The 12,719-nt window shown below is 37.8% G+C and overlaps 1 pseudogene; it reads left to right on the forward strand.

The window, feature by feature from the left end:
- The window catches only part of LOC139720863 (leucine-rich repeat-containing protein 71-like), a 112,242-nt pseudogene that overhangs the window by 23,261 nt on the left and 76,262 nt on the right, over window positions 1-12,719 (forward strand).

Genomic DNA, 12,719 nt, shown 5'->3' on the forward strand with positions numbered 1-12,719 from the left:
TTGCCGATAGTTACTGAGATCTTTCGAAGTGTATGATTAATCAGAAAACCCTCGCTTCCGCTTTAAATCGATCGATCGAGTCTTTGTCGCGAACTGAGATTAAATCATGAGGAAAAACACACACACACAAGACCACTCTTCGGATGCTGAGATCGACGCGGCGAACTTGGAGCGGGAAAAGTAAGACGGGAAATGTGACAAAGTCGCGCGCCTAATCCGATTGCGCCGTGGGCTCCTGTTTTGATTTCTCGCGGGAATATGGTCTGGTGGCGGTCATCCACCTTTCAGACGAGCGCTACCCACCTGCATGCAAATCTCAAATCGTCACGACTCAACAAAAAAAAAAAAAAAAAAAAAAAAAAAAAAACCTGCTTCAGAATTCGACAATAAAAAGTGATGAAGTTCTGCAATCCAACGGCTTGGAGCGTGTCCCTTATCAGCACATTCATCACAAAGTCAAAGACCGGAGGGTGGAAAAAAAAAAGACGCATGCATGTCTCTGTGACAATTTATCCAATGTTTCCTTCTTTCACTTCAGTGGAAGATTTTCTCGCATCGATTGATGAGAACAAAACAATAAGATTCAGAAACAAACAGACACGGGGCAATGTTGGCACACATCTCGTTTTTGCCTGATGTTATCGCGATACTCTCTGAAAGTTTCTTCAAATCTCTCTTGTCAGTTCACATGCATGCGAGAAGGTCAGTTTCCATGGTTACATTTTGACGAGAAGATTTATACGCGACTTCTATGTTGCGTAGCTTATTTGGCAAAAGATCATAAATAATGATGAAGTATTGTAACGTCAAGCAATATGTGATTCAACAGATGCACTTTGCATGCATCAAACATATCTTGTGATAGAGATAGATAGATAGATAGATAGATAGATAGATAGATAGATAGATAAAACATAGATATTGGTTTATTCTGGTCAAACAAAAATGGTACATAGCAGCTCATATAAAGACGTTGACCAGGGTGTCATCGGTGTACATGTATAGGTATAAGACAATACATTAAACATAAAAAGAACGATGGCCCTTATTATACAATTGTATACGTTAGCTGCATATACAATCATGTTTCAAATTTTTTCTTGAATCAAAGACTAATTGCAAATAGAATATTGCGACTCAAAATTGAATCAACTGATTTTGGTTAAATATATTTAAAAGATGTATATGAACCGGTGATACAATAATCACTAATGTGTAAACGGATCTTAGCTTCAACATATCATAATAAATGTATAATGCAATATTGTTACAACATTATGAAATGTTAGTATAAATATCATTCATTCATTCAATCATTCATTCATTCATTCATTCATTTTTTTCCATTTCATCAGAAACATATAAATATCTGATAGAAATTGAATCCATAAATTTCATCATTATACATAATAAAGGATAATTAGTTTACAAAATATTTTAAGTAAACTGAAATGCTGAGGAATGCTACAAAGCAGAAAGGAACTCTAAAAAGCAGATAAAAGACAGCCCGAACCAGTTAGAAATCTAAACTCACAGATGAAGTATGAATATTGGCAAAAAGAAAATTTTGACCTCGTAACCCCATGACTGTTTTTTTAAACATAGTATTCTCTTCCATTTGGCAACTGACAAGCTCTGTATAAATGTTTCCTTTATATTCATTTAGAGATGATTGCGTCCACCTTTGCCGAAATACCCTGTAGAAGAAACTCATCATACCGTTTCTGTGTACAGAAATAAGATGTATTAAAAAAAAGTGGACGTCGTTGCAATCACACAGATGAAAACAAAATGTAAGTGATTTCATTGATTATATAATCAATATTTTGTTTATGTTCTTATATCATTAAGCCATTGCCTGTTCCGTTCATTTGAATGACTCTATTACCATGTGTCTTTCCTTTATCCTATTCTTCCTTTTCTCCTCTCTCAATATCCATCCAGATTTTCGTTGTATTGTTGCGTTTGTTCTCGTTCGTATTTCGGTGTGCCATAGCTCATGTGCCTGTCTTGTAACTTGTTTGTTTGTTTGGTTGGTTTATTTCTGCATTTTCTTTCTCCAAATACAATTGCAAATGAAAACAAAATGATACAGATACATACAAATCAATACAAAAAAAAATCATTTGCGTAACAACATTCAGTCTGAAGTGGCATAATTATGAATCAAAATAACATATTAAGGCTTACTGTATCTAATAACAAAGGAGAAATCAATACAGGGGACCGTCATCATAAGCAGAGCTTGACGTGGATGAGGCCCTATCTGAATATGTGATACCAATGTAATACAACACCAATTATATATGTACTCATAAAACTCTTAATCTTAATACACAAAACACATTTTGCTACAGAAAAAAAAAAACAGAAAAGAAAAATAGTGACTTGGCGCTTTAGAACAAGAAAAAAAAACAGCACTTGTTTGCTTCTTTGTTCTTAGTCCCGTCTCTACTGGATTTAGTAGTTTTATTGACCTCCTAAAACAATCTTAATGAACGTATTAACATGTTTGATTTGGTTTATTGATTAAGCAATATGAACTAGGTTTGATTACCATGCATTCCCCCTTTTTTTGTGTGTGGACATTGTATATACACTCAGCAAAAAAAGAAAGTAAACACTTTTTCAAGTTTATCTTTCTCATAGACTATCTGGCTAAAAATGGTGTTTTATATACCATGTTAAGGGTAATTTAATTAGCTATCAACCTTGTAGGTCAATGAAAATGTTAACTTTACGCATGAGTGAACACATTCGTTTTTCTCTTCCAAGGCACAAAAGTAAAAATTGCAAAATGGACAAGTTTGAAACGTTATTTCAAATTAAGAAATTTGAAATAATATTTTGATCTTGAATTTGTCTCGTGCATTCCTAAATTCCTTGATTAAAAGGAAAAATGAAGAAATTCTGTCGAATTTATCACCTTTACGGCTTACTCCCTATGTCATTTAAAGTTTGAATTGATAGAAAATGCTTATGTTCCACCTTCAGTTTCCCCACTATTTTTTTTTTTTTAATATAAAGGGAAACAAGGGAACGGAAACTTATTTCTGCTGTTTCCTTCATGTCTTCCATTGCTTTATATTGGTCTTTTGTTATCATTGCTATCTTGGAGGGCATTTGCAAATGAATTTCAATATGTCCAATTCTGCAATTTTTACTTTTCTGCCTTGGAGGACAAAAACAAATGTGTTCACTCATGCGTAAAATTTCCCTTTGTGTAAACATACCAGATTGATAGCCAATTAAATAATCTTTGATATGGTATATGACACATTGATTTTTATCTCAATCTTCCATGCAAAATATTAACTGGAAAAAGTGTTTACTTTCTTTCTTTTTTTTGCTGAGTGTACATTGGAACTGGTGGGATCCAATTTTTAGTGGGTCCCCCTCCCGTCTCCATCCTTTTATTGATTTATCACCAAAATGCATATTTCTGCAATCCTCATCGAAAATGCCTTTTTTATTGATTACATATTATAGATGTAATCAATAAAAAAGGAGGTCCATTACACTTTCAATGAGGATTGCAGAAATATGCATATTGGTATACATATTATGTTGATATTTCCAGTATACTTTCATGTAAATTTCAATATTCAATATCATTCAAATGAAATTTCGTTTCCAATAACATATACATGTTATCGATACAGAATCAAAGAAAACAAAAAGTACAATGTATTACAACAAAGGAATATGCACATGTTATGGAACTAATTGTTCAAAATAATTGCGTTATTGGAAAATTTGGAGTATAGCATAGTTCGTTATGTGACTGATTTTGTTGAAATGGAGAAAATTCAACTAAACTTGGAGTTGAATTTGAACTACAGAACTATTAATATATGTATCATGCTGTAGTCTTTCAAATACATGAAAGAATAAAAATATCAAAATGTATGAATATGATTATATACATCTCTCCCTCTCTCTCTCTCTCTCTATCTATATATATATATATATATATATATATATATATATATATATATATATATAATATATTGACAGCAATGGACCAAACCACAGAACAGGGCGGTGCAAGGACAATTAAATAAATTGCCAGCGAATTGATATATATGTATATATATATATATATATATATATATATATATATAATAATTATGTGATAATATTATTGGTTAAATTATTATTGAGCGAATCATTATTTCGAGTACATGGATTAGCATAATGACAACATATAGAATATCTGCCAATGTGATGTATGTGCAATGTATATTGCATAAATGTTCGTCAGGATACATTATACACACACACACACACACACACACACACACACAAACTACACTGTACGGTCCGACATGAAATGCATGGGATGCGAGAAAGCAATTGTGGAAAGTCGATGGGCAGGGGTATCTTCTTTCTAGCTTTTCCGAGATCAAAATCGCATATTGAAGTTCCAGGAGAAAAGCATTGCCCACCCTAAGTGCTACATTTTGGTCGAGCGTCGAAAATGGTATGTCATAAAGACGCCAAACGAGCGATAAGTTATCAAGAGAATCAGAAAAGAATGACAGAAAAAGAAAAAACAACGATGCTCCTCATCCATGTCATCTCCGAAACAAATAGTGTATTTTCAGTTTTAGTGACTAGCTATTGCTATCACATAGAACATGTCGAAACTGCCTTATCACCATCCCTATAGAGTCAAAAAGGTATTTTTTTAAATCCCGTGTAATAATTATTAAAGAGTTAAGATATACACAAACTAAACGTTTCCACATTTTCGTTTGATATATACAGTAGACGATCGCGGTGTCATCATAAAAAGACAAATTTTGTACACATTTTACAACTGCAATGCCAACTTCCAAGGTCATCATTTCAAACTATATGATTATTACAAGTCACGAAGTACCTTTATGTGATTGTGATTGTGATCGTGAAGGTTTTTTTTTTTTTCTCCTTTCTTTTAATTTAGATATGCATGTTCGAACAGATCAAAACTTCAAAATTTCACGATGCTCTAATTTGGGTCTAATCTTAATAATGAAATCATTACTTTTGAAAAGATTGTCAGGAAAAAAGATGAGGGGTCTCCAAAGAGCAGCGCTTGTCATGGAACTGTCTGACTGTGGACAACTATAAGACCCAATCTATATATTTTCAAGCTTAAAGGGATCGTACAGTTTTGGTTGAGACCTTATATCAGGTTTTTAACATTTTTTGTGTGTGTAATAATGAGAAAGCTCTTATGAAACATGACAGAGCATGTAATGCTATGAGGAATTCAACGTTTATTTGATGAAAATTGGTTTTGAAATGGCTGAGATATCCATAAAGAGCGATTATGATAAAGTGTGGGACCCACACTTTATTACGATCGCTTTGTTTTACTTTGTTTTTGGATGTTTCAGTCATTCCAAACCCGATTTTCATCAAATAAACTTTGAATTCCTCTTAATTTATGCTCAGTACTATATCATAAGTGTTTTCTTGGTATCTCACAAAAAGTTAAAAACCCAATTCTCATCTCCACCAATACTGTACCATCCCTTTAATCGTCCATGATGGTGGTCTCCTGCATTCAATTGTCGCTGATAATTTCCCGGAAAAAAAAAGCTTAGTGTGTATCTTATCTACATCTTTTGTATAGGTTTACTGCGCAACACTACTGCTTATGTTTATCTATATCTGTGTAATGTTATGTTATCATTTCAAATCATTGCACTTGTTATTCTTGGTCTTTGAGTCTTTGAAATTTGTATTCAATTTTTATGTGATGGAATGTGAAAATGAATCAAATCAAACAAACAAACTCATGCAAAAACTTACAAAAGGAAAATATAAAGTAATTCAAAACAGGACAAATGTTTCCATATGAAATAGGAAAATATGACATTTGTCATTATGATGATTATGTCTCTATATAATTTGTACGCACCCATCCCCTTAAACAGAAGAAGAAAAGCAAAGAAAATTTTATAGTCTTATTTCACACTTACGGCGACGGCGATGTTTTCCTTAAGAAAAAAAGAATTACAGATTTGTTTTTCTTTTTGTTGCCATCATATACGAGTCCTATTTCACAAAATAGATTTTCGATATTCAGGGAGACAAGTTTTTAAAAGAATAATATGAAGAGTTTTATTGCAAAATGAGCTATATAAGCACCATTATAAACATTTCAAAGTAAGTCCATCATCAGATAGAGCAAAATCAAACCTTTCCAGTAATACCTCACTTGTGACATAACAAGAAAATAATACTATTCTAGAAGTTATGATGAAAAATATCCTGTATTTTCTTATCATTTTCTTTGTTTTTAGCAGCTTCAAAAGGACAAGTTCACCTTCATAGACATGTGGGTTGAGTGAATGCAGCAATATTAGTAGAACACATCAGTGAGAGTTTGAGGAAAATCCGAAAATCCGTTCAAAAGTTATGAATTTTTAAAGTTTCTGCTCAGTCATGGCTGGATGAGAAGACTACTATAGCTTGTGATGTCACATGAGTACAACGGTATAAAGAAAGTATAAAGAAAATTCACCTTATTTTCACTTTTCTCGCATAACAAAAGAACACTCGACTTCTCTCTTTCAGAAGGCAAGGGGAATAATATTATCCTTAACATACATCAGTAACAAGTCCAAGAAATGTGCACTTTATTCAAAAAGTAAAATTTTGTGAAATTCTCTTTTTATTTTTATTATATCGTTGTACGCATGTGACATCACACACTGTAGTAGTCTTCTCATCCAGCAGTAATTGCGCAGATACTTAAAAAATTCATAACTTTTGAACAGATTGTCGGATTTTTCTCAAACTTTCACTGATGTGTTCTACTTATATTGTTGCATTCACTCAATCCACATGTATATGAAGGTGAACTTGTCCTTTAATCACAAATATCTCAACTTAATAAGAATGGAGTTAGCTCGTTTTTGCGATAAACTATTTATGGAGATTCCCATATAGTATCAAGATAAGACCAGTGTTGTGGATAAATGCAATTAGTTGGCATCTGTTAGGCCTGTTTCATTGGAATCTGTATTGTTTTACAAGAAGGTGATGTTGTATAACAAATACCGTTTTCATTTGTTTTTCAAGTAGGGTAAGGAGCATTTATTCAATTCGTTAGACTTAGGATAGGGGCTATTGGTACGATAACCATGATAACGAAATACGCCATTTAGGGTGTATGACGTACCTGGTGACGCCATTAGGGTAATGTCGTACAGGTGTGACGCCATAAGGTGCATATTTGCTAGCCATAGGCCTAATGCATCATTTTACGCTCCATTTCTGAGGCATTTGGACACGGATGGGTAGCAAATTTGTTTAAGAGCTTCAACAACATGCCAGTATGCATTAGGATTGTGTTTCAAACACCGCAGTTGGCCATCTTGTACACACTCTGTGTTATTTCGACAATTTGTCCTCAATCATGGGCGTCACCACGGGGGGGGGGGGTGCGTTGGGTGCGAACGCACCCCCCTTCAGATCTAAAAAAAAAAAAAAAAAAAAAAAAAAAAAACAGTCTGCGAGCGACCTCAACGCCGGACGCTAAATAATTACTCTTTTCTAATTTGTTTTTATATTTTGCACCAGGGACACACACACACACACACACACACACACACACACACACACACACACACACACACACACACAAATAATAATAATAATAATTCGCACCCCTGGTCACCTGGCAGCACTGATTTTGTACATATCTATTAGTATTCTACAGTGTTTACTATTTATCGACCGTACTGTACATCCGTACGATACGGAGCACTTATACACGTTTGCCCCATCCCACATAATCATAATTCCCGCAATGAAAAGATTTTCTTGCTTTTTTGTTAGAATTCAAGAAATCTGTCCAATTAGTTCACCCAAAAGCAGTGGCGTAACTACGGAGGGGGGTGCGCCCCCCTCCCAATCCGCTGGCAAAAAAAAAAAAAAGACTTACCGAAATAGTGATTCAAGTGTTAGTGAACTGCTTTTGAATGAAAGGGTGATCAAGAAATAAGATATTTTTCTATGATTCCTTTTAACCATAATTAGATAGGTATAGTGTCAAACATTGTTCAAAAAGCCCGGACCCGACAAAAGATTGTGATTCAGCGTGATTCCTGGTTGGCATTCTGCATAATTATAAGCAGGATGTGCGCAGTGTACTCAGTACATCCGAACGAAGAGTCGCTACAATGTTGCGCAATGTGATGTAGAATGTATACTTTTGTACCTTACTCTTCGTTATATCAAAGCTAGATCATTGATTTTGCAGTGTTGCTTTATACATACTAGTCTATGTAAAAATGTCTTGCATTGCCAATAAAAAGACTTGCCCTGGGCTAATTCCTAACTTTTCCTTGTACATAAATTATAAGACACACACACAAACAAACACGCACAATTAGTTTACGGGATGCTCTAAAGTGCAGATTTTGGACATCCTTTCCCCGCTTGGTCACTTCGACGCCACCTCGCTGGTCCTATCTCCCCCAGTCATGAACATAAACCCACACCCTTGACTACCAGTGGCGGATCCAGGAAGAGGGGCGCACCGGGCTCACCGGGCGTCCCCCCCCCCCCCTTTAATTTCCAAAGCGAAAAAAAAAATAATATAGCTTCAAACGGCAGTTTTTGGACAGTAAAATGTCAAAATTTTCAAGCTCGCTCGTTCCTCTCGCTCGCATTAGTCGTAATGCCATTCTCCTGAAGTTGCTGCCAGTAATTGCCGGCAGTTGCGCCTGGTGCGCCCCCCCCCCCCTTAATTTCCAAAGCAAAAAAATATAGCTATCGCCACACCGGCAATTTGGGGACTGTCAAAATGTAAAAATTTTCAAGATCGCTCGGTCCGTTCGCTCGCATTTAATCTTTATGCCATTCTTCTGATGTTGCTGCCAGTAATTGCCTGCAGGTGCGCCCGGTGCGCCCCCCCCCCCCTTAACTTCCAAAATGAAAAAAAAAATGGCTAAGAACGGCAGTTTTGGGACTGTAAAATGTAAAATTTTCAAGCTCGCTCTCTTCGCACGCTCGCATTTAATTGTTATGCAATTCACCTGGATGTTGCTGCCAGTAATTGCCAGCAGTTGCGCCCGGTGCCCCTCCCCCCTTAATTTCCAAAGCGAAAAAATATGGCTAAGAAAAGACTGGCAGTTTTTGGACTGTAAAATGTAATATTTTCAAGCTCGCTCGTTCCGCTCGCTCGAATGTAATCAATATGCTCTCCTGATATTGCTTCCAGTATTTGCCAGCAGTTGCGCCCGATGCGCCCCCTTATAAATTCTAAAGCGAAGAAATATAGCTACAAACGGCAGTTTGTTTGTTTGTTTGTTTTTTTTTACTGTAAAATGTCAAAATCTTCAAGCTCGCTCGCTCGCTCGCTCGCATTTTATTGTTATACGCAATTCTCCTGATGTTGCTGCCAGTAATTGCCGGCAGTTGCGCCCGGTGCGCCCCCCCCCCCCTCCACCTCCTTTATTTCCAAAGCGAAAAAATATGGCTTCAAATGGCAGTTTTTGGACTGTAAAATGTCAAAATTTTCAAGCTCGCTCTCTTCGCTCGCTCGCATTTAATTGTTATGCCATTCACCTGATGTTGCTGCCAGTAATTGCCAGCAGTAAGATGCGCCCGGTGCGCCCCCCCCCCCCTTAATTTCCAAAGTAAAAAAAAAAGATACGGCTACAAAATGCAGTTTTGGGACTGTAAAATGTCAAAATTTTCAAGCTCGCTCGCTCACTCGCTCGCATTTAATTGTTATGCAATTCTCCCGATGTTCCTGCCACTAATTACCGGCAGTTGCGCACGTTGCGCCCCCACCCTTCCTTTATCTCCAAAGCGAAAAAATATGGCTCCAAATGGCAGTTTTTGGACTGTAAAATGTCAAAATTTTCAAGCTCGCTCTCTTCGCTCGCTCGCATTTAATTGTTATGCCATTCACCTGATGTTGCTGCCAGTAATTGCCAGCAGTAATATGCGCCCGGTGCGCCCCCCCCCCCCCCCTTAATTTCCAAAGTAAAAAAAAAAAGATACGGCTACAAAATGCAGTTTTGGGACTGTAAAATGTCAAAATTTTCAAGCTCGCTCGCTCACTCGCTCGCATTTAATTGTTGTGCAATTCTCCCGATATTGCTGCCACTAATTACCGGCAGTTGCGCACGTTGCGCCCCCACCCTTCCTTTATCTCCAAAGCGAAAAATATGGCTCCAAATGGCAGTTTTTGGACTGTAAAATGTCAAAATTTCCAAGCTCGCTCTCTTCGCTCGCTCGCATTTAATTGTTATGCCATTCCCCTGATGTTGCTGCCAGTAATTGCCAGCAGTTTCGCCCGGTGCGACCCCCACCCCCCTTAATTTCCAAAGCAAAAAAAAAAAAAAATATGGCTACAAACGGCAGTTTTTGGACTGTAAAATGTGAAAATTTTCAAGCTCGCTCGCTCGCTCGCATTTAATTGTTATGCAATTCTCCTGATGTTGCTGCCAGTAATTACCGTCAGTTGCGCACGTTGCGCCCCCACCCCTCCTTTATTTCCAAAGCGAAAAAAGATGGCTCCAAATGGCAGTTTTTGGACTGTAAAATGTCAAAATTTTCAAGCTCGCTCGCTCTCTCGCATCTAATTATTATGCCATTCACCTGATGTTGCTGCCAGTAATTGCCAGCAGTTGCGCCCGTTGCGCCCCCCCCCCCCTTAATTTACAAAGCAAAAAAAAAAAATATGGCTACAAACGGCAGTTTTTGGACTGTAAAATGTCAAAATTTTCAAGCTCGCTCGCTCGCTCGCTCGCTCGCTCGCTCGCATTTAATTGTTATGCAATTCTCCTGATGTTGCTGCCAGTAATTACCGGCAGTTGCGCCCGTTGCGCCCCCACCCCTCCTTTATTTCCAAAGCGAAAAAATATGGCTCCAAATGGCAGTTTTTGGACTGTAAAATGTCAAAATTTCCAAGCTCGCTCTCTTTGCTCGCTCGCATTTAATTATTATGCCATTCACCTGATGTTGCTGCCAGTAATTGCCAGCAGTTGCGCCCGGTGCGCCCCCCTTAATTTACAAAGCAAAAAATATGGCTACAAACGGCAGTTTTGGAAGTGTAAAATGTCAAATTTTTCAAGCTCGCTCGCTCGCATGTAGCCGTGATGCCGTTCTCCTGATATCGCTGCCAGTAATTTGTCGTTTCACACCGTCATTCCATAATCCATTTATAAGGGGTACAACCCTCTCCGGCACTTCCACACCCTCCCCCCACCCTTGCTCGCTCCCTCGCATACTAACCCCTCCCCCCCCCCCCCCCCCCCCCTAAGATGAAATCCTAGCTACCGGCGCGCCGGTGCCCTTTCCCCGCTTGGTTTCCCTCAAAAAAACAGTAAAAGTCTAGGGATTGAGAGCTTCCTATATTCCAAATGTCTGTCAAAAAAATCTCGTAAACATTTAGTGTCAAAACGCACCCCCCTTGAAAAAAAGCTGGTGACGCCCCTGTCAATTCAATTCAATTCAATTCATTTTACTTTCATTCGAAAGAGCTCAGTTACCAGTGTCACTGAATCCGATATGTTTATACTTCTTACAAAGCGCTGAGTCGAACGTAAGTGTGCTCCCTTTCCTCACCTGTTGCTCAGTCATCTTAACAAACGTATTTGTCCTGATGATGTTATAATTATTACTCGTGAAATACTAAATTAATTAATGATAGTGAGTGCTTATATTATTTTCGCGAACCATTTTAGCATTATTATTTTTTTCCGTTGGGGAGTAGGGCAACCTATTAGAAAGGTGTGAGAAAGGTGAACATAGCATAAAAGATTGACTTGACGTGAAAAATAATCAAACTAATCAGAGGAAATTCAAGCTTATCAAAATCATAATAGTTTCATTCCTGCCCAGGCCCAGTGAGTGAAGCTGAAAAGAACAAAACAAAAAACAAAAAGGGGAGGGGGTGGGTTGTGGGGGGATGGATGTTGAGCGTGTGTAAAAAAAAAAAACTGTATGCCAACGATGCCAACTCAGAGGGCGTCGTCGTAATTATGTCGGCAATATTCTGTTGCTAATGTACACAAGGTCCAGTATCCAACGTTCGATCAGAGAGTTCTGTGGCGATTTTTGTAAGTAAATTACTGCCTATGCCAAGTTAGATAAGCCCGTTGAGGGTCAGTTTCGTGAGTAGTACAATTCAATTTCACATAAATTTCTCAAAACTGTAGGATATTCCATTCGTCTCTATAAAACAAGAGATACCAACACTGGTAATTGCACTTTGGTACGACACGTCTCCTGCCGTAGGACCAGACCGACACGTACATGTTTGTGTTAGCGTATAATGCTGTACGAGCTCCACGCTGCGTGCACTGCTGCATGAGCTGGTGTACTTTACACTGGCTGAATAGTTACGAACTCGTGATGCACGTCATAGGAAAATAGCATTGTTGAAATCTTATATCCAGATGCAGATGTCGTACTGGTTTTATAGGCTGTACAGTATAGACAAGTCCTTGACCTTAACTCGCCCTAAAAGTTTTTTTTTTTTTTTTTTTCTGATTGGGTGACTAACGACAACAACACCAACAGTCAACCACACGTCGTTAGTTAGATGTACAGTAACTAGGTGTATTGACCGAAAGATCGGTCTGTATCTGTCCGTCGGGGAATGTTCCGCGGAGACTGCGTCTGGCTTCACGGATCCCCTCCGTATACATGTCTACGGAGGACGGCGTTAATGGCAAAATACAAAAGAGTCCTCCGGACAGACG

This window comes from Diadema antillarum, unplaced genomic scaffold (genome assembly GCF_040938485.1).
Source record: "Diadema antillarum isolate AM-2024a unplaced genomic scaffold, OU_Dant_1.0 scf00000134, whole genome shotgun sequence".
NCBI classification, from domain to species: domain Eukaryota; kingdom Metazoa; phylum Echinodermata; class Echinoidea; order Diadematoida; family Diadematidae; genus Diadema; species Diadema antillarum.